Raw genomic sequence first — 17547 nt, 5'->3', positions numbered from 1 at the left:
CACTGTCCGCACCCAAACCCCCTTCCACAGCCCAGTGCCCTGCCCCCACCCACTGCCTCCACCCGAAACCCCTCCTGTGCATGCCCTATCCACACACACCACAAGGCCAGCTCCAGAAGGACCAGGGGCTAAGCCCTGTGCTGGCCCCCGGCCCTTTCCAGCCACCCAGCACTGGCTCCTTCTCCCGGCTCTTTGATAATTGCTCCCTCTTTCCAGGGAGGGCCTGCCCCCAGTTCCTGCAGCTTTCCCCAGAGCCCCTGTTCTCCTGACTCTCCTGCCTCTGTCTCACACCCTGATCCCCTGACTCGGCCAGAGGTGCTCGCCCTGCCTCACTTTCTTTCCAAGGGCCGACGTGTTGCTTGTAGTGCTCTTCATCTGCATTCACTCCCACCTCCCTGCCTCCGTCTATCAGCACGACCTGCTCACAGCACCTACGCCCTGCACCGGCAAGCAAATCCCTGAGCCTTTGGGATGCTCATCTGAGTCCCTTCGGCATTTCAGTGTGTATATTTGTCCTGGATTTTCCAAACTTCTGTGCAGCGCCACTCAGCATTTGCCTCCACGTCGAGAGAGGCGGCTCTGAATGCCAGGGTGAATCCAAAGAGTCTAGCTAGAAGAGCAAAGACAAGCACTATCTGAAAAACGATGTGATGTGATTCATTGCACCTCAGATGCATTTTATGCTAGACAAAGAGATGAGTACAGGCTTATTGCTTGTAATAGGAGGGGAGCGACTGAATTCAAGGCCCTCCCCATGTACCCTGCCCTTTCTAAAGTTTTTGAGTTAGCCGGCTGGAAGCAGAGCTCTCCAGAGGGCTGGATTCTCACCTCTGCTAATTTACCCCAGCTGGGAGCGAGGCCTCTTATCTGAGAGCTGATTCCATTGCTAAGTCAACGTTCAAAGCAAGGAAACAATTCAGAGAAGCAAGAGCACGCACAACGGAATGACTTTTCCAAATGTCACAGCCCAGAGACCAGTGCACATTTAACCCTTGGAACAGTGGATCCCAGCCTGTGGTCTGTGGACTCCAGGGTCCACAATAGTACTGCAGGGGTCTGCGGAAAGGAAAAGAAAGGATCGGTCCCACCGAAGGACTGGGACTTTCCGCCAGGCAATGTTCGCCTGGGGCTCACCGTTCACAACCAGCTGCATGCATGCTGCCTCCTGCCTCGGGATGGGATCTTGATACCCCAGGGGGCACAGTCCAGCCTCCCTTTGCCAGCTGTGCTGCCATTTAGGCTCCAGCCCTCACCCTGGGCCTGATCCTTACTTTTCTTTTCCTTTTCCTTTTCTTCTCCCCCCAGGGCTCGGTGCCTGGCCAGGGGCAGAGTGCCAGGGCAGGAGCTGCCTTTGGCCACAGGAGCTCCCTTGCCATATCCTCCATGGATGGGCAGAGGATGGAGGGGATAGGAGCTGAGGAAGCCATGTGGGCCAAGGGACGTGCTGGCTGCTGCTTCCCGCCACTCTCCTTGGGCAGTCTGCAACATTTTAACGGATCGCAAAGGGTTCGGTGTACTCGAACAGGTGGGGAACCACTGCCTTAGAACACAGCAGGCCCAGTGGGCTGAGTCCAGGGAGTCAGGCTGCACAATCCAGTCCGGAGGACAAGTCTATCCGAGTGTCCTCATCCACACTGTTCTCACATTAAGGGCTGGAAGGAAGGACAGGTTGAACCTCTCTAGTCCAGAACTCTCTGCTCCGGCAGCATCCATGGTCCAGCATCATCTGGGGGCTCCGGGATTGGAGCACTTGGTGCAGCAGGACCACATATATTGCCAGACCAGGAAGCTGGGCTGGCAGCTGGGAGAAGAGCCCAGGGCCAGTGGCCAGTAGCTCGGGCCAGAGCTCAGCAGCCGGGGCAAGGGTCTGGTGGGCAGGAACTGGCTGCAGAGCCCAGCAGCTAGGGCTGGGGCCCAGGGCTGGAGCCTGGATGCTGGGAGCCAGTGAAGAGCCCAGCAGCTGGGAGCTACTGGCCAGGAGCAGAGCCCACCAATCAGCCAGGAACATGGCCTGGCAGATGGGAGCAGAGTCCAGTGGCCGGAGCCAAGAGGTGGAGTCTGGGGAACCAGGGCCCGGAGTTCAGCAGCAGGACCCAGCAGCCAACAGCAGAGGGGCCAGCACTGACTTCCTCTAGCCTGGCAAACTCCCTGGGTCGGGACCAGTCAAGTCCCGAGGGTGCCGGACCAGGGAGGTCCAACCTATATTCCAGTTGTCAGCTAGGGATGTAAAATCCCATTTAATTGGTCAATGGGTTCAATGTTTTGTTTAACTGCTTGAATGAGGGGGGTGGACTGGGGGGAGCAGCCCCCCTGCCTGCCCATGTTGGGTTGGAGCAGGCCCCGTGCTGTGGGTGGGAGCTGCTCCAGCCAGGCCAGAAAGGCCCTGCCTGCAGCACACAGGACAGGGCCTCGTGTGGACGCGGGCTGCTCTGTGTGGGCTGGAGCACTCTCTGCCTGTGGCAGGACCCGCCAGGCTGGAGCAGTCCCCTGCCCGCGGTAGGTGGGGGGCTACTCCAGCCCCCGCAGGTCAACCATAACCAATAAGGGTGATGCTTACCGGTTAGCCAGTTAACCACTCACATCCTCGCGGTAACACCTCACGCCCTAACCCAGCCTGAACCCTCCCTCTGCTGGGCAATCACAGAACGTAAGACTGTTGGACTGTTTTATCCGCCCACCTGTCAAGGCAGCGCTGTGCCTGCTAAATACCCATTCACAGCCACAGAGACCCACGGGCGGAGCCATGCTGTGGCCCTCTATTTGCTCCTTTGTTGTCCTTGTGGCGACAACAGGATGCGTAAAGGGAGATGACATTTTAGGACACAACTCTATCCCCTGGCATCCCAGGCAGCATGTTCCCCCGGAACGAAAAGGAAGCTCCAGAGACCCTCCAGCCAGCTGGCCACTGCTGCACGCTGGAGAAGCCCGACGACAGCTGCCTTAGTCTACAGAAGGGCTGCTCACCACGCATCAGATTCCAGCCCCGACATTCGTCAAAGATTCGCGCTGGGACGGGGAAATGAACCACCAGGAAACACTTGGGCAACGATTCCTGTCAAGATCGTCTTCATGTTTGGAGCAGCTCTATGTGGTGGCAACGCAGCCTGAACCCACGTGGAAAACATCTCCATCTCCTTGCAGCTGTTAGCCACCAAATCAGCATCCGCTGGCCCAGACAATGGGGCCGGGAAGCACGGGGGCAGCCCAGGCGCCAACTTCCCAAAGCCAGGCCTGTGGGCTTGGAGCAGGAGGGATTCGCTAGCAGGTTTCCCAGCAGCACTCCCTACTGCAAGCTCTTCACGTAGGCTCACGAACGCTCTCTCCATCGCCAGTCTACATTCAATTAGCAAATGGCTTTACCCAGGTACCCACGGGACAGTGCCCAGCACTGAAGGCTCAGCTGATGAAAACGTGATGTCACTAGGAGTAACAGCATCTCAGCATTGGCAGAGTTCTCGGCTTGTCTTCAGTGATCACCCCCCCGTGCCAGCCCATCACGTGCCGGAACATATGCTCTCAGCCCGTGCCATTGGCCAACCAGCGGGAATGCCGGGATTTGGCCTACAGCCTGGCCCAAGATGAACACACTCACGGTTGTCAGAGGGGTGGCCTTTATTTCCCTGTGAGCTGCATCTGATTTCAGAATCTGGCTTCTAAAGGTGTTTTCAATCTCTTCCACGGCTGGGAGCCGGGGGGGGGTCACTTGGGGAAAAAATACAGTACATGACAGTGAAAGTTCCCTGGTGCACATTCCTCTCTGCCGACTCTACGGTGGCTTTTGATCCTCTTTAATCTATGTATACAGAGAGAGAGAGAGAGAGAGAGAGAGAGAGAGAGAGAGTGTGTGTGTGTGTGCGCGCGCGTGCGCCTGAGAGTCTGATTGTTAGGCCAGCTTCCTCTTCTCCTAACGTACAACAAGGTCAGGGTTTGGTGGTGCCAGGACAATGGGACGTGCCTGGAATTTGATAGTTTCCCATACTGTGGAAAGGGAGGGGGAGAAAGAGGAGGGATGCGATCCTCACACTCTCCACTGGGGGCCGGGAGTGCAGGGGAGAGTTGTCCTAAAGAGTCACCACTGGGGGCAGCCATACCACCAAGGGAGAGGCCAGCTGGCAATGGAGATCCACTATCTAGCCTGCCACTAGAAATGGCCTCCCTGCCTAAAACCCCGACCTGCTGCTCCCCCAGAAGCGCCACCGGGGCCGGCCAGCCCTCCCCCCCAACCTGCATCACTGGGATGCCCAGCATGGCTGCTTTGGGCCAGTCTGTGTGGGCCCCCCCTTTTCCTCTTCACCGGCCCAGGGAGCAATGCGGGAGGCCTGCATGCTCCCCTGCCATCCTGCCTCCCAGGCTAGGGCCCGGCTCAGGAAGCACCAGCCCAGGGGAGGCCTGTGCAGCCCCATCCCCCAACCCCAGTCAGGGCCCCCAACTCCCAGCCCTGAGCCAGTCCCCCTCCCCAACCCCAAACCACTCTCCCCAAATCCCCAGCTGCCTTCCCCACCAAGCACCGACCAGGCCAACCCCCCATCGGATCCCAGGCCAGCCTGGGGTGAGCAAGCAGGTGGCCTGCACACTCCCTTCTCCCCAGGCCAGACCCGGGCAACACTGGGTAAGTCTGCTAGTATTCATTATATATCAGTGGGGTTTGGTCCGGCCTCTCCAGCTTCAAGTTCAGCCGAGTTCTCTGTGTTCTGGATCTAGTCTAGGAACACATGAAACCACCAGCGAGTAACACAGGCAGTCCCAAGCCCATCTATTTCTAGCAGTTCTATTAAGTTACCAACGTTACGCGTCCTATCGAGTACAGGCAGTCCCCGACTTCCGCAGATCCGACTTATGTCGGATCCGCACTTACGAACGGGGCTTTTCTCGCCCCGGAGCTTGCGGGCGGCGGGACCACCCAGAGCGCAGCGGTCCCGCCACTGCGTCCTCCGGGGCAAGAAAGCTGCTCCGGGTCTCCCTGGTGTGCTGGGGGGGACTCCCCAGCACAGCAGGGAGACCCGAGCAAAGCCGCACAGGCAGCGGGGACCCCCGCCTCTGCAGCTTTACTCCTGTCTCCCTGCTGTGCACTGGATCAGGGAGACAGGAGCAAAGCCTATGCACAGCAGGGAGACAGGAGCAAAGCCGCAGAGGCGGCGGGACCTCTGCGCTCCGCGGCTTTGCTCGGGTCTCCCTGGTCTGCTGGGGGGGGGGGACGGGGTGCAGCTAGTGCGCCCCCCCCCCCCCCCAGCAGACCAGGCTTTTGTTGCGGGACGCCTGGGGTAGAGCAGCTGGGGTGCTGCCAGGCTGGTCCTGCGGGGACTTACCCGGCAGTGCCCCAGCTGTTCTGTCCCAGGAGTCCAGATTCAGCCGCTGCTGAAACTGATCAGCGGCTGATTCCAGGAAGCCGGGGGCAGAGCAACTCTGCCTAGGGCTTCCTGTAGTCAGCCGCTGATCAGTTTCAGCAGCGGCTGAATCTGGAGCCAGTTCCGACTTACATACAAATTCAACTTAAGAACAAACCTATAGTCCCTATCTTATACATAACCCGGGGACTGCCTGTATACTTAATAGCTCCGAAATATCTCCGCGTACCCATTATGGCCCCAGACGTATGGGCACCCCCTAGATGGAGGGGAGACTGCGGGCCCTCACGCAGCCTGATCATCAAGAGAGAAGCAGTTCCTCCTGGCCTTTCCGAGCGAATCCCAATTGTCCTGCTCTGGGCATGCACCTGAAATTAGCAACCCGCTCTTCCATATGGGTCCGTGTCCCCTAGAAACACAGGGGCCCCTAATTCTATAGGCAGTCCGGGTTCTCGCTGACACTGACCTGTCTCATGGCTGCGATGCCTGAGAGACAATATTTGCTGTTACAGCATTTTAAAATTTAAAATAAATCTTCTCAACTAAACTTTCACAATATTGCCAGTTAGTACCTCTTGTCCTGCAACCTTTCCAGCTATTGCTCAGGCGCTGACTTGTGGCCTGAGAAATAGCCAGAAAGGTTATTTGGTCTCCAAAGCCCAGAACAGCTAAGCTAAAATCTTGCAAACCTCCGCCTACAGGCTCTTGCAGTTCAGCTGGTCTAATACTTGGTTCCTCTAAACACTGATCAGTCTTATACGTCATGCTCCTACAAACTAGCTCAAATACACAAAGGCTGCAGCATCCAAGGCGGAGGGGGGCATGTGGCAGGGAGCAGCAGCAGGAAGGGACTGCTCAGCCACCTCCCCCCCTGGGGGTGGAAGGTGAGCCCACCTGAATGCATCTCAGCATGCAGAGAAATCTCTGGTCTCAGGTGACATCTATGTGTGGGGTGCAGCAGAGGGAAGGGGACATCCTGTCATCTTCCACAAGGCGGGGGAAACTGAGGCACACACATTGGCTAGGATGTTGCGGGGGGCATGTCTGCTTTTGAATCATCATTGCAATGCTTCCCTCTCCCTTGTGACGAAAGCCTGGTTTTCTTATACTCGGACTGAGCACTTGTGCGTAGCCAAGTACTGAGTCAGAGAACAACCCAGGATCACGGTTAGGTTTCCCAACACGCTGTGCAAACACGGATTCATTAAAGCTCACAATTACACCTCTGTCTTAACCTCTCACACACAGAGGTCAATGTGGAGTGATTAACCCACTCAGCCTCCGTCTCACAGCAGAGCAGACGAAAGGAAGCCAGCTTCATGGCTTGAGAAGCACTGGCCTGCAGGGGTTTGAAATCTACAGATTATTACTTCTCAGCACCACGTCCTGCGTCAGCGGATACCAGCTGAGATGATTATGGCACACACCGACTGAACACCCTGTGGATGCTCTCAGATGGGAGCTGTTCACTGGCCCAGAGACTAAAATCTTGTATTAACCTGGCTCTCCCGGGCACCCTGCCCAGGTGAAGCAATCAAAGGGCCATATGACCTTCCGCACTCTTGCGAATGGCTAAGCAGTGAATTACAAGTCAGCAGGACAGATTGGCGGGGACAGTCACTTCTGTTTGATCAATCAGAATTTACAAGGCAAAGGTAAAATAAGAAATGAAACATGCAAAGTGATCACTTCACTCTGCGGCTTCGAGCAGCTGATAGGCTCCCTATTGAGCAAACAGACTTTCTCAAGGTCAGAGGCACTCTTGGGTAGGCAGCCTTTATCCGCGCTAAGGGACTGCTGCTTTTCCGATATACAGGCTCTTGGGAAACCAGCCTGCCATTGCGGAGAGCATTCTGTTTGTGCTGCCGTGCCATGCTCACTAGCGCAGAGCCAGGGTGTGACTGGGGCAATTATATTTTACAGTGAGGAGCTGTAGGAATCCAGCCATCATTGCTGGCCAGGCTTCTGCAGCAGCTTGCTCCTATGATTAAGATGGTACTTTGGCCATTCCAGTGTCAGGAGCCAAGTTCTCCCCCCACTTACACCATCTGTACCCCACTGACCAGGGACTGCACGGAGAGCATGAAGGCAGAACTGCACCTCGAGACTCTAGCACGTATGGACTTCTCTCCCCCGGGCAGCAGCTGGCATGCTCCAGTACTCTGCATCTGTAGAGCATTACTGGCAGGTTTTATACTGCAGGAGCCAGTGGTTCTTGGGCATGCCATCCCCAGAGGTGGGAGTCATCTGGCTTTCCAACCTTGTACCACCCTAAGCAAGATAATCCCAAGCAGAAAAACGGCCGACAGTAGACCCTGCATTTGGAACAGAATTTTAACGTTAAAACTCTTCAAAGACCGGGCAGGATCACAGGACCTTTTCTACTTCTTCCCTCAATTATTAAAAGGAAAACCTTCCTAATCCATGGATGATGGCTCCAAAGGATGGAGAATTTTAACTCTGTGTTGGATGTGGATGTGTGACAGCCCACCAGTCAGGACACACTCCTATGCAACCCTACAAGGGCTTGTCTGCACTTGAGTTTTTCGTCATGTTTTGATCGTTACAAAACGTCATTGTGAATTGTACTGAAGACAGACCTTTAAGAGCCTACAGTGAAACAATGAGCAACCAAGGTTTGTTCAGTGTCTCTAACAGTATTTAATTCCTGTTAGTTCATGTGTCAAGACACAACTAAGAATTCAAGTGCAGACAAACTAGGGACATGAAGGATTCACCACCCTGGGTGATTCTGAGCCAGTTTCTTCTCCTCCATGGACCAGAATGCAGCCAGCTGCAGTCAGACTCCACACAGGCACTCTTCTAAGAGGCAGTGCAGTAGAAACTGAAAAGAGCTTTGTGAACAGCTGACGCAAAAGAGATCTCGGTGTCAAAGTTTTATCTGATGGATGTGGGGAAGAAGCCGGGAGGGAAAAGCCACGCAGGTAAGCTTTCAGAAAGTAATTTCAGTGTTTTATTGCCTTGTGGAGAAGGAGACTTTGGTTCCTTGGGTAACGATTTATGCCTTCATACATTTTATTGAAGCCATGTCTGCTGCAGCCTTGTGTTTGGAAAATCATAAGGAAAAAAATGAGAGTGCTTACTACACAGACTTTATCCAGAGTTTTGCAAGTCTAGTTTGCACTGGAAAAGTAAAATGTGAACTCCTGATTTGTAAAATATATCTCATGACTGAGCCTCTCTTAGATCTCTGTAAAGATTCCTATGATAGGATGACTTTTAAATCATTTCACAATGTATACACTGCCTGTGGAAAGCCACATCAATGAAATGAAATGAAATGCCATAGACACTAATGCAAATAAAATCTCATTTTCATGATTTGGGTTTTGTTCATCAAAGGCCAATCAAAAAGGTACCTACTTGTAGCCTTTTAACTATGGCATAAAAATAAGTGAAGATCTGAGCACAAGGCAGAAGGGGAGGGCTTACATCACTGAACATAACGGCATTCTCAGTTTCTAGCCCAGTCCCTTCCCCAGATTGTCAGCAGGGAGGGCAGATAACCAGTGGAGCACCTGACGCAGGGATGGGATGGGCTCCCCATCACCCAAAATGTATCTCTCAAACCAGGGGTCTCTTTCTAGCTCAGCCCAAAGCTACTGATTTTCTGCAGCAATTACTGGGTGAAATTCTCTAGCATGTTCCGTGGGAGGTCAGGGTAGTTCTGAGAGTGCTCCATCAGGCCGTACAGTTTGTTAATCTCTCCTGCAGCCTAAGATTAATTTGGCATTTACCTCCCACTGGCGTTTCCATTGAGCCACCCACAATGACACTCCCCCAAGCCTATTTCGAAACTGGCTACAGTTCTGTTAGCACAAAGCAGTGATTGTTCAAGTCAGGCTGCTGGACTCCTCAGCTGAAAGATAAAATAACTTAGGTGGAGAGAGCAAGGTCTGAAGAAGATGGACAGCCATGTAGGAGAGATACAAACGGAGAAGAACAAGTATGCTAGACCGGGAATGCCTGGGTGACAAACGGTCAAGGTTACAGACAACACAACTAGTCAGTGAGCTCTCCCTGGTTTTAGAATCCTCCCCTTTGAAATACTCACCCAGGGCACACAGTGCAAACTCCGCTCAGAGAGAGACTGGCGAGAGGAAAAGCGGAGACAGGGCAAAGTGCTGAGGCCTGGTGCAATGGAGAAATCACTGATCCCACAGAAGGACAAGTCTCCAACAGAAGATTGCTGGGACACTCTGGACAGGGATGCCACTTGCATTGGATTATTATGCATATCTTTTCTCTTTGTCAATGAAGTTTATTCTCTAACCGATAGTAAACTTGGAATCAAGATTCAACGTAAAAAGCTCTCCTCAAAGCACTAGTAGTTGTCTGTAAAGTATTTTTAAACAAAAATATAAAAAAACAAACCCTGCTGGATGTTTAACATGTGTCTGCAGCAGGAACGTCCTATCCGCGTGCCAAATTCTGCTCCCGCGACACATGCCCAGTTCAGCGCATCCACAAATACAAATACTGAACTGGTGAACTCTGCTGAGTCAGTTACCGAGACAATTTCTAAGCGCCATTCTCCTGTCCAGCCAGGAGAGTAATCTCTCTCCAGTCTGAGCAGCATGTCAGTGTTGGGCAATTGTTTCCCATGTCCCATTCCTTCCAAAATATAAAGTGATTTGAAACCGTGAAGCTCTATTTTATCCAAAGCAGTTGTCCATATTTCTTGTGCTGTAAGATTATAAAGCAAACAGGTTTATCATCACCTCAGCTCATTTGACAGACTGGCAGGCTGCCCCCGAGCCTGACTGTGATGGGCAATGTTTAGAAAAAGAAACCTTCCGTTCACGCTTACCTGAAAATCTCTTCAGTACGAGACGCCAGGTGTGCAGCTACACCAGTCTGCTTGCAGGCTTATGGGCAGACGGTGCTCCCCTCACTCACGGACACAGGGCAGCCTGCTGGAATACACAGCAATGAAATGAGTCCAGTCCAGAACAAAGGAAGCTACTCACTTGGCTTTTGTGGCCCATGTGGCCATCTGCTTTCTGAGGCCCAAGTCTCTACAAGTGACTCCAGTGTCCGTGCAGAGCCCCTTTCCCTCCTGGGCAGACATCCTTGCTGGCTAGGAGGCTAGTGGGCTAAATTCAGTCATTTGTGGTTGGTCTCCCAGGTACCAACCTGGTGACTGTGCTGTCAGGGCTGCCAGAATCCAGGCCTCTGCACACACATTCCCAGAGACAGCCGCCGGCTTCAGAAGAGAAAAAGAACCTCCCCAACAGAGCTGTGCAGAGAGAAAACACCATCCCCTCCCCACTGACCCACAAACCCACCCGCACGCCCCAGTGGCTCCCTTCTAACGGCCCCTGAGTCCCAAACCCACCACATGAGCGTGAACATCCAGCATCAACACCACACATACCAACTAGCCGCTCCCCTCCAAGCTCCCAAGCACCCCCATGCCCCATCAGCTTCCCTCCAACAGCCCCTGAGATCCCAACCCCATGAGCTATCCTTCAGGGTCCCTAATCCCATCCCTACTGCTCCCCTCTAATGCCCCCGAGCCCCAAAACCCACACAGTCCATGGGCCAAGAAACACTGTAAAATGTGAACATGCAGCAGTAACCCCACATGTAAACAGCCCATCAGCTCCCTTCCAAACCTTCCAGTGCCCCCACAAACACACACATACACCCCATCGGCTCCCTTCCAACACCCCCTCAAGACTCCTGTGACGTAGTGGGGGTACTTGCTGGGCTGTGGTGACCTCTGCTGTCTGGAGCAAGACCCAGCAAGGAAAACCTTATTATGCAAAGGTGACTCCATACCCGTTGAACCAGCCAACCCCCCATGGGGAGAAACAAAGGGAGGTGGAAGGCTGCCCTGGCTGGGGGCAGGGCTTGGAAAGGGGGAGTTAGTTCCTGGCTGGAAAGCAGGGGAGAAGGAACTGGGGAGGGGGCTGGGATTCCCCTATCTCAAGGGGGGCACTGAGGCCTCTTAGCCCCCAGTTCCTGTAACTAGATTACATCTGTGCTGCGCTGTATCGTGGAGAAGCAATAAGCTACCTGTATTCTACTGGCTGGTGAAGTCTGTTCGTGCCATTCCGGGGCTGCAGGAGACTGGGGAACCCCAACGCGCCATCACACCTCCTCACACCCCATCAGCTCCCCTCTGACAACCCCTCCCCCACAGATTCCCCTTCTCTAAGGGTACATCTAGACGACATCCCTTTTCTTGAAATTAGACACTTCAAAATTGCAAATGAAGCCGGGATTTAAATTTCCTGTGCTTCATTTGCATAATGGCAGCCCCGGTTTTTTTCAACCCAGGGCTTTTCCCTAGAAAAATGGCAGTTTAGACATGGATCTTTCAAAATAAACCCCTTTTTCGAAAGATCCTATAAACCTGCGAGCGCTCCCTGCAGCCCGAGGGAAGGCTGACACTGCTCCCAGGCTTAGCAGCAAGGTGTTCCCAAGTAAGCTCTCCGAGCTAGAAGAAACAGGCCCCAAACTCCAGAGCTGCTGATTACACAGCAGGCCTAGCCCCAGGTAAAGGGATGCCGAGGAATGCAGGTGGCTGGCTACCAGCTCCTGAAGACCCCCCTGCCCCTGCCTATGATAGGACAGACCTCAGACTTCACGGGCCCCGGGGGACTTTGCGCAGGCAGGTTCCTACTGGCAGACTGGGAATGGAGAACACTGGCAGAAGGAAGACTGCTAAACACTTGCAAAGCCTGTTAGTTACTGACTACCCAGCCGCACTCCCTTACCTCCAGGCCTTTGCTGATTACTGCTAAGGGCTTGGGGACTGAGTGCCATTGCAAGAGCGCACAGAGCCAGAGGAGCAGGAAGAAAAGGGCATCTTCAGGGAAGGGGAAGGTTCAAGGCCAGTGGGGCAAGGGCAGACCTGGGACTCAGGATTTCACAAGCTCTAGCCTCTGAGACCTGCCTGCTAAGGAAAAGAGCTGCACGAGAAGTAGGTCTTGTTCCTCATGGCTCCCCTGCACTTAGGTGATCGGCAGACTGTCAGTGCTTCCCTACTAGGAGGGGAATAAGAACACTTGCCCTTAGTTGCTGTGCCAGCCTACAGTAGCACTAGCACAGCTCTTTCCTTCTCCAGGGTCAGGCTCTGGATGGGCCAGGAGTTCCCTTTTATGTTAATTTCCACCCAGGATGCCAGTGGGGGGGGGGGGGGGGTGGATTGGATCCTTAAATTGGCAGAACTTCACAGCTGCAGGCTTTGCAACTAGGAGCAATGCTTGGCTCATCAGCTGGTAAGTACCCAGTCTTGCTTTTCCCCTTCCCCACAAGCTACCTGGGAAAGTGCAGTGGCTCTGCTAGCTCTACCACCTACAGAGAGCTGTTACAAGGTGGCTGACTGGGAAAGTCAGATGACAACGTCCCCCTGAGAGGAGGCAAGTTTTTCTCTGAATACACAGGCGTGTCAGACCTGGGTAGCTAATCTCTTCCCTAAACAATCTTCATGGATGGGGACCATGGATACTGGCCATCTCTAGTAGCCCCTTGGGTTCAAAACCTGGCAGCCAGGCTGAGCGGAACACCCCACAGGCCTTGGAGAGTCCCTAGCTGAGTGTATGGGCACAGGGCTGGGCATGCTACTAGTTCCCTGTGGAGAAGGATTCAGTTTAGAGGGGGACAAGGGGGAGGCTTCCTTTTGAGGGTGCAGCTTTTCTCATCTGGTGCTACAGAGCAGAGGGAAACTGTCAGCATGGTGTGGCTGGTTGTGCTGGAGAATGGCACTCTGGGAACAAGGAGTGAGGGGCATCGTTACAGGTGGTTTACAAGTATCTCTATTCAGGCACCCAGGTCTGTGTTTGGGTGCTGAAATTAGCCCTCAGGTACTGCAATGCTAATGGCTGGGGGGGAATGCTGAAGGTCACCGACTGTCTCTGTGTCTTGTGATGCTCAGGGCTACAGCTGGAGCTCTGTGTCTGTGGGAGTCTGTGCCTTTCTCCATGATGCTGTAACTGAAGGCGTGTCTCGCTGCCTACATGAGTGAGCCAAATCTGGTGCAGGGCAGAACTCTGATCTGGAAACTCCTAATGTTGGGGGAATCTGGCTCCTGTAGAGAGTGTTTTTCATTGCATGCTATGCATTAACATGCTGACCTCCACATAGCCAGCTTCCTCTCATCCCCAGGAGGAGTAATTCTGTGGTAACCATAACTCTGCACACAAATTACAGGCCTGCCAACACAGAGCACAAACACCCTATTACAAGGGCTTGTTTTCGGTGCTAAAATAACAGTCTCTTTAACAGTTGGCAAACAATAAAGAAGCCTGAATGCTAAAGCTTTTTTAGCGACAAGGTACAGCAGGAAGGGGCAGATCGGAGGGGTATGCGCTTCCTGGAAAGGGCTGCATTGTTCCTGGAAAGCTTCATTATCAGGCAGAGAGATCTTACCGGCTAGCCTATCGCTACCCCAAATGCATCTGACTGCAGAGCAAGCCAGGTAGCACCTCAACATGCCTTTCAACAAATTACCGCTTGCTGGACTAATTAGCCTTACTTAGGGCTTGTCTATGTGAGGAAACTGGCCCAGCTAGAGTGGAATAACCCTAATAATAAGTATTCTGCTATATTTATGCCTGTCAGTTTTGCCATGTAGGCAAGCCCAAAGAACTATGTCCTCTTCTAAATCAAAGTGAGCTAGAATTCCATGATGTACCTGATCAGCATCTCTCTTGCCATATGAAACTTACTTTCAATAGGTTTGTTTCAGCTCCCTCTAATTATGCTGCACACCCAATTGCTAATTAAGTCAGCTAGGCAATGGTGAATGATAACCATGTTTCAGTTCTAAATTAGTCATAAATGCATCACACACCAAATCGTCACCTCGTGGACAACTATCCTTGCGAACCTTGAGCGCTCAGTGACGTCAGGCAAGAGCTTCCTGCAGGAAAGATTTGAGCCTGATACTTCTCCTTTCCAGGGGCAAGAGTAGGGCATCGGTGCAGGGCACTTTTGCAAGCTCAAATCCTCTAAAGGATAAAATGGTGGCTCCTCATTCATGTGCGTGATGCTCTTTAATTCCATTATCCCATGCTGTGCCTTCCAAACAGGACACTGGGCTAGACGGACCTTCGGTTTGACCCAGTCTGGCTGTTACGACCCGCCCACTCTGCTCCCCTGAGTGATGCCAAGGCTAGGGCTACACTGCCTGGCAATATTGGGCCTGGGTGGGGCTGGCCTCCTGACGGGGGGTGGTGCTATATTGAGTCAGGGTCCAGCAGCCACAGTGTGGGGGGACTGGGCTTCAGAAGGAGCAGGGCCTTGGGCAGAAGGGGCAGGGCTGGGGAGCTAGCCTCCCCAGGCCAGAGGTTCACCCATGGCACCAAAGTTTTATAAAGTAATGGCCAATACTCCAAGAAAAGTGCCCAGTTCCAGAAGCAGCGCTATGTAATGGAAACAACAGGAGACACTGAAAGAGCAGGCTGTTGCTGCTAGCATAAAAACGTGTTCAGTGTTGTAAATTGAGTGGCTGAAGATCTAACCAAGTTGATGAAGTGGGACTTGATTTCTCAGTGCATAATATACATTGGGAGCTCACTCCAGCAGTCTGAATATCTAACTCCTTATCTGTAGCTATGGGAGTTGAGCAACTCCAGCCAGCATAGTGACATGCCAATATAAACCTCCATACCCACTCAGAACAAACCCCAGGGCCTCTTTCCTCTACTTCAATAGAGTGACAAATAGTCTCTAAAGATAAAACTCCAGATTCAGAACAGAGCTACAGGAACAAGCAATGGTACTGTCAAACCTTGCACCTCTTTCTTTGCTAGCCACCCCCAGGGCTTTCACTGACATGTATACAGATCCGTCCCATGTACAGACGGAATGACTTGAAATCCAGCAGATGAGATTCATGCTGAAATAAATAGTTTAAATGGAATTAACACAAATGGTATCAGACAACCCTTTGGCTGCTCTCTGCAGCAGGCTGTTCTAAAAGCAGCAGTGTGCTGCTATTGACTCCTAGTGTCTGAGAAGCAGCTATACAAGTGCTTGAAGTAACAGCATTTGTGCTACACTGTCACTGGCCTTATATATCACAGCTGGATTTGAATAATAATTACCCTGAAAGCCAGCAAAATGCACACAGTGGGGACCTTCCTGAGTAGGACTGGATTTCAGTGGTGTCCAGCTGTGAGTTGCAAGGTAAAGAACAGCTTCAGTGTAGTAACTGTGCCAAGACCGTTCAGCACGAATACTGATTGCACGGAGATATTATGGTAGCTCATCATGCACCCTTTCTAGTCAACAACCACTGAACTGTATGCAAAATACCTCCCCTGACCCAGCTCTTGAGCTGCAAACAAAAATTTTGTTCAATGAATTAAAACAGGAGGCCAAAGTTTGGCCTCCTGTGAGCCTACCTCTCTCTCGCAGCTGGTGCCAGAATTGTGCCTTTATGTACTCTGAATTTATAAGGCTCTATGGAGTCCTGTTCCAGATCTGAATTCATGACCATCATAGGGGAAAAGAAGCCCTGACAGTCAGATCCGCAAATAACTATAAAATCCTTAGACTTGTACTTTGACTATAAGGGTCTCTGGGGGTGGAGGCAGTTCTTGGTATGTATCTGGACATAACCAGGGCTGGCACCTCTAAGTATTGCTATTATGGACATAAATTCATAAAGTATTTTTGACATTAGTTATGGCTGCTTCAGCCGAACTAAAGCAGGGGCCATTGGCAATGGGAAGTTAAGGACTGAGAGGTTGCCAAATCAAGTGCACTTCAGAAATGCCCAAATTAACACTTCTCCTAGTGCACATGCATTATGCTACAGCCTTTAATTACAGGCAGACGTGACGCGCGTGGCTTCGCCCAGCCACACAGGAATGTTGTACCCTAGAGCAGCATGCAACTGCCCGTGACACACCCGGCAAGTGCAGTGCACAGGCAGCCGTGCGCCGGGTGTGTCCCGAGTCTGACTTGCAGCCTCAGCCAGGTGTCAGGTCCCGGCACTGAGTGACGGGGCACCCCGGCGCACTGCCTGGCTCACCGCTAGGTGGCGCGCTAGGGCAGGGGTGGGCAAGGGGCCTCCGCGGGCGGGACCCGGCCTGGGGAGACCCGCCCACTCCCCCGCCCCCCGGCCAATTAGGGGCTGAACCCTTCGGGCGGTGCCCCCCCCCGAGCAGCGCGCGCTGGGGCGGAGCAGAGGGGGCGTCACGCGCCCGCCCCCAGAGCACGTGGCGCTTTGAAGTGCCGCTGGCCGGGTGGAGGGGCGGGGCTAGTGGCGCGAGCTCCTTGCCGAGCGGGAGGGGGCGTCCCGCGCTCCCCCGCCCCAGGCGCTGATTGGCTGGGGTGGGGAGCGCGCCCAGTGGGAAGGGGCTCCCCACCCCTAGATCCAGGGGCCCGCAGGGATAGCGGGCAGCAGCCGCAGGCTCTCACCCTGTGACGCCCCCCCCCCCCTCCCAGCCCCTCAAGGGCTCCGGCCCGCGGCTCCCCTCCGCTATGGGGGCGGGGCTCGGCCCGCGCTCCGCCCTTGCCTGTGGGGGCGGGGCGAACGGGAAGTCTCGCGATACTGGCGGGGCGGGGCGTCTCCCCGGTTGCCGGCCTAACCCTGCCCGTTCTCGAAATGGCCGCCGCCGGGACCCAGGCTGCGGGCTGCCCTCAGGCAAGATGGCTGCCAGGCTCGGGCGGCGGTGACGCTGCCCCTAGTACAAATGGCCGCCGCGTCCCGGCTCACCTCACACAAGATGGCTGCCGCCTGCGCTCCGCGAAGGGCCTGCTCCCAGCCGCCCGCTGCGCGCCTGAGCCGCGCGAGCGCTCGGACAGGCAGTTGCTTGGCCGCCCCCAGCGGGGCCTTACTGGAGGCGCCATAGAGCACAGGGGCGTGGCGCGAGCGGCCCCAGGGCAGCCCCTCTAGAAGGCGCGAGCCATAGAGCGGCAGGGGCGAGCGCGCCCCCTAGTGGCGGGAGTGGGTCGCTGCAGCTCAGCCCGGCAGCTACCGCAGGTGCTGGGCTGGCGATGCTGCAGCGGGGCAGGGGCGAGCCGCCGCCTGCCTGCCATTATGCAAATGAGGCCGAGTCCAATCGTCCCAGTATGCAAATGCACCAGTGCCCAGGGCTCGGGCCGGGAGCCTGTTGGGTGCAAACGGGGAGAGCCCGGACTGCCCAGCTGCACCAGCTGCACCAGCTGCACTGCCTGCGGCCGGGACCCAGCACCTGGGCAGGCACCGCCACTACCCGCC

The 17547-nt window shown here is 54.1% G+C and overlaps 1 long non-coding RNA gene across 1 annotated transcript in view; it reads right to left on the bottom strand.

The window, feature by feature from the left end:
• The window catches only part of LOC142824391 (uncharacterized), a 61264-nt gene extending 43964 nt beyond the window's left edge, over positions 1-17300 (bottom strand). Inside the window, exons 1-2 of the long non-coding RNA XR_012899289.2 lie at positions 17044-17300; positions 10177-10282 (exon numbers count right to left, since the gene is read on the bottom strand). This is a non-coding gene — a long non-coding RNA (uncharacterized LOC142824391). The remainder of the gene's footprint in view (positions 1-10176; positions 10283-17043) is intronic.
• Between the last annotated feature and the right edge of the window lie 247 nt (positions 17301-17547).

This window comes from Pelodiscus sinensis, chromosome 13 (genome assembly GCF_052426305.1).
Source record: "Pelodiscus sinensis isolate ZL-2025 chromosome 13, ASM5242630v1, whole genome shotgun sequence".
In the NCBI taxonomy this organism is placed as follows: domain Eukaryota; kingdom Metazoa; phylum Chordata; order Testudines; family Trionychidae; genus Pelodiscus; species Pelodiscus sinensis.
Note: the sequence above shows the minus strand (reverse complement) of the source record. Positions and strands in the feature narration are given on the sequence as shown.